Source organism: Salmo salar, chromosome ssa08, assembly GCF_905237065.1.
Source record: "Salmo salar chromosome ssa08, Ssal_v3.1, whole genome shotgun sequence".
NCBI lineage: Eukaryota > Metazoa > Chordata > Actinopteri > Salmoniformes > Salmonidae > Salmo > Salmo salar.
Genome location: NC_059449.1, coordinates 7,506,700 through 7,511,932, shown reverse-complemented (window position 1 = coordinate 7,511,932; position 5,233 = coordinate 7,506,700). Strand labels below are relative to the sequence as shown.

Here is a 5,233-nt window from a genome sequence, read left to right as displayed (position 1 = left end):
AACCCACAAATGCTGATGCTCCAGATACTCAACTAGTCTAAAGAAGGCCAGTTTTAATCAGGACCGCAGTTTTCAGCTGTGCTAACATAATTGCAAAAGGATTATCTAATGATCAATTAGCCTTTTAAAATAATAAACTTGGATTAGCTAACACAACGTGCCATTCGAACACAGGAGTGATGGTTGCTGATAATGGACCTCTGTACGCCTATGTAGATATTCCATTAAAAATCAGCCGTTTCCAGCTACAATAGTCATTTACAACATTAACAATGTCTACACTGTATTTCTGATCAATTTGATGTTATTTTAATGGACAAAAAATGTCATTTCTTTCAAAAACAAGGACATTTCTAAGTGACCCCAAACTTTTGAACGGTAGTGTATGTATGTGCTGCTTCTTAAACCAAAACCGTCTGTGAATTCAGCTTGGGGTGATGTTTCCCCTATGTACAGATCTAAACTCTTAGAAAAAGGGCTTCCAAAAGGGTTCTTCGGCTGTCCCCATAGGAAAATCCTTTTTGGTTCCAGGTAGAACCCTTTTGGGTTCAATGTAGAATCCCTCTGTGGAAAGGGTTCTACATCGAACCCAAAAAGGTTTTACCTGAAAGCAAAAGGGTTTTACCTGGAACTAAAAAGGGTTCTTCAAAGGGTTTTCCTATGGGACTGTTGTAGAACCCTTTTAGGTTCTAGATAGCACCTTTTTTGAGAAGCATCCAGCTGCAGATTATGCACGCTGACGCCACCTGGTCTGCGAATCGCAAAGCGCATGGTATTTTAATGTCTCAGTTGGCGCACAACCTGAACTCTCAACATGTTCCAGGGAGTCAGTGTGCTACGCACATATACATCGGTAATCAGGCAAATTAAATAAATGTATTATGGATATTATGGATTTAACATGACTGGGAATACAGATATGCATCTGTTGGTCACAGATACCTTTGAAAAAAACACAATTTGCCTCATGCAGCGCGATACATCTCCTTCGCAAAGAGTTGATCAGGCTGTTGATTTGTGGCCTGTGGAATGTTGTCAGTGGACACGTGTGCCGAATACAACAGTGAAATGCTTACTTACAGGCTCTAACCAATAGTGCAAAATAGGTATTAGGTGAACAATAGGTAAGTAAAGAAATAAAAACAACAGTAAAAAGACAGTGAAAAACAGTTGCGAGGCTATATACAGTAGCGAGGCTACATACAGACACCTATTAATTAGGTATGTTCAGAGAACAGTCTATGACTGGGGTGGCTGGGGTCTTTGACAATTTTTAGGGCCTTCCTCTGACACCCTGGTACGGCAAGGCACTACAGAGGGTAGAGGTCCTGGATGGCAGGCATCTTAGCCCCAGTGATGTACTGGGCCGTACGCACTACCCTCTGTAGTGCCTTGCGGTCGGAGGCCGAGCAATTGCCGTACCAGGCAGTGATGCAACCAGTCAGGATGCTCTCGATGTTGCAGCTGTAGAACCTTTTGAGGATGTCAGGACCCATGACAAATCTTTTTAGTTTCCTGAGGGGGAATAGGCTTTGTCGTGCCCTCTTCACGACTGTCTTGGTGTGTTTGGACCATTCTAGTTTGATGGTGATGTGGACACCAAGGAACTTGAAGCTCTCAACCTGCTCCACTACAGCCGCGTCGATAAGAATGGGGGCGTACTCGGTCCTCCTTTTCCTGTAGTCCACAATCATCTCCTGTTCTCTGTTTGAATAGTGTTTAATTTAAGGAAATTCGCTGTTTTGCCCCGGGGCCCAAAATCCGGCCCTGCTAGTTCATCTCTTCCTCATTCATCCTTTGTCCATGTCTTCTTTATCTTTGGGTGGCATCCCCACATCTACTGTAATCTTTGTGAACAGGTCATGCTTTTCAACTGCGACAACTTTGCACTCGAGAGAGTTGAGGCCATCAGTATCCATCGTCTTTAACATATGAGCTATTCTCTTGAACCTGCAGGGCAAAATAATCAACTGTCATCAACATTTGGAGTATAGTTAGGGAACAGGTTGTAGTTCAAAACTTGAGGGGGAACTTAGTGAACGCAGTTGTTCTAAAGCTTTACCTCTGAGGATTGTCGTAGTTATTTTTGTCTCTTTCGTGATGGATCATCCGGCATTTTCCGACTACGCCGTCCGGACGAGAGATGGACATTCCTCTGTTATTCACCCTATGGAAATAAGACCAGTGAAAGGAATTTGATTAAATTGATTTTAAAAGGGAAAAAAATCACCCTTTTTTAAAAACAAAATGCATCCTCTCCAGCACCACCGCAATGTCAACATAACATGAGACAACGGCAGGTTTCTATGTTTTGTAGTCGAAAAGATAAGTGTTAAGTGAAAGATGTGTTTCCAATGACATCATCCTGAGATACTGATGACATCATCCAGTGTGCATCATGTGATTTTATGAGCAGGCAAAAGTTAGTAAGGTCAAGAGTTACGATGTGGTACATGTTTATGAGGTTAAACATTTTCTTACCTGTTGAAAATGTCATCATCTTCACCACCCCAGCCCCAGTAGCTGCTCGGAAAGCCGTTGATTTTCACGATGCTGCTCCTTACTCATCGATGGGACACCGCCAAAGTACTGATTATAGGGTAAACTATGGATGAGACGAAGACAATCAAAAAATCGATATGCTCAATCAGATATACAGATATGCTAGCTATACTAGCAGCTGTGATAGCCAAGTGGTTGAGGCGTTGGACTTGATGGGCTCTCCGTTGGTGATCCACTGCAGCTCAGTGAGTAGATCATGGAGCTTGCAATGTCAGAATAGTGGGTTGGATTCCTGGGGCCAACAAAATCTATGCATGCATGACTAAGTCACTTTGGATAAAAGTGTTTGCTAAATGTCCTATATTATGATATATTATAGTTTCCTGTTCTGTCGTGCTGTGCCTCTGAAGGTATGAATTGAAGAAGTTTCAGGGATGTATTCAATCCGTAGTGCTAAAGTTCTGCATTGTAGCCAGAATTACATTTAAAAGCAATGTTCCTGTGTTAGTGGAGACTGCATTCACGGTAAACGCTGCATATGTCGGCTCAATAGGAAAATACCTTTACATTTAAATCGCGCAATCTCTAACCCTTCAGCGATACAGATTGAATCGAGCCCTTATAGTCCTTTTCCCCTGGGTAATACAGTAGGTATGAGGAAACATTAACAACCACTCGGGCATTTACCATAATCACAGCAATGAGTCAGAATTTAATCATTTAAAGTGATAGTTCACTCCAAAATAAAGTTTAGCTGTTGAGGTCTACATCGTACTGTGGCACTGCAATAGGACATCCCACGTACTTGAAGCCATACATACAGACAGGTGTCTGGGCTGGCTGAAGCATTTGTAGGGGTTGCGGTCATCCATGGGGATGATGTCCACGTCACTGAACACAAAGCAGTCGTAGTCATACTCTTTCAGGGCCCTTTCAGCTTGGCTCTGTTGAACATGTTCTCTCCATCCTAATAAAGGTAAAAGGCATCCTCAAGATGAAGATTAAACATCTTACTGTAAACCAATCAAATGTATTTATAAAGCCCTTTTTAATTCAGTAGATGTCACAAAGTGCTATATAGAAACCCAGCCTAAAACCCCAAACAGCAAGCAATGCAGATGTAGAAGCACGGTGGCTAGGAAAAACTCTCTAAAATAGCAGGAACCTAGAGAGGAACCAGACTCTACGTCATTTAAGGGCCATATTTCTGGAAACACATTAGGCCTAATTCTGGTCTTAATAGCATGCTGAATGAATTATCTTCATTGTAATAGCTATTTAGTGCAGGACTAGGCTTAATCTGTTTCCTGGAAACAGGCCCTAAGTATTTCATTCAAGTGTTTAAATGTAAGTGTTAAATTTAAGTTTTACATTTCCAAATGTGTGTTGTACTGTACCTGATTGATAACATAGATGCCATAGTCCAGCTGTTGGTGCTGTAAGACAGGATGGAGGTAGTGGAGCCAGAACTTGAGGTGCTCTTCACGATGGCGGAAGGGGATGTTGAGAGCAACCTTCTGGAGGGTGATGCAGTCATGTGGTTTGTAGCGACCTCCTTCCTGCAGACCTGGGTTCTCCTTCCTCACTGTGTCCAAGCTGACAGGCGTAGAGAACTCAACCCTTAGAGGCCCCACTGCAGATCAGGAGAAAAGTGACGTTAATAAATGAACTTAATCTATTCATGTGGCGACTTGATGCCTTTAGACATTCTATCAGTACCATTGGTATTGATAGAGAATTGTATTTATTGTTTTCCATGTACCAAGAAGTGGAGAGTGACCTGGGCATTTCGTGAATTCCTCGGTCACAAGGGGGGTCTAGTGGGTTTTGGTCTCTGTAGTTTCTGAAAAATAAAATATTAAATTGGTTCAGGTGCTGGACAAAAGAAAATGGGAATAAAATAATGACTTGCAAAAGTGTTATTTAGACTCCTGGGATTTCTTCAAATGTTATTGTGTTACAAAGTGAGATTAAAATGGATTTAATTGACATTTGTTGTCAAATGTACACAAAATACTCTGTAATGTCAAAGCGGAATTATTATGAATTTGCTGAACATAAATGTAATAATGTTTGTGTATGGTTCATGATTGTTGGAGAATGTAGTTCTTATCGACTTACACAAATCCACAAGGAGTCAGAAGACGCTTTATTTATTTAAGCAAGTCAGCCATATTAGGTGTAGCAGTGGGAAGGATCCACTCCATGTTGCTTAAAGGAAAGCTCTGCTGTTGGGGCAGCTTTATGTAGACCCTAACAGTTCATGGGCACTCTGTCACCCTTATAGTGCAATTAATGTATAGTTTAGTGTTGTGTTGTGTAGTGGCTTTGCTAGCATGCGTAAAAAAAAATGGCTGAGTTTGCCCCACCAACTGGTCAGACTCGGAAGGCGAGCACACCATCCACCGCTTCCGAGCATATTACTCGCCAATGTCCAATCTCTAGATACAAGGTGGACGAAATTAGGGCACGAGTTGCCTTCCAGAGAGACATCAGAGATTGTAACATTCTCTGTTTCACGGAAACATGGCTCACTCGGGATACATTGTCAGAGTCGGTACAGCCACCCGGTTTCTTCACGCATCACACCGACAGAAACAAACATCTCTCTGTAAGAAGAAGGGCAGGGGTGGATGTCTTATGATTAACGACTCATGGTGTGATCACAACAACATACAGGAACTCAAGTCCTTTTGTTCACCTGATCTAGAATTCCTTTCAATCAAATCCC

General features: G+C 42.0%; 1 pseudogene; it reads right to left on the bottom strand.

The window, feature by feature from the left end:
- Positions 1-1,443: 1,443 nt before the first annotated feature.
- LOC106609862 (beta-1,4-galactosyltransferase 1-like) lies at positions 1,444-4,904 on the bottom strand (annotated as a pseudogene).
- Between the last annotated feature and the right edge of the window lie 329 nt (positions 4,905-5,233).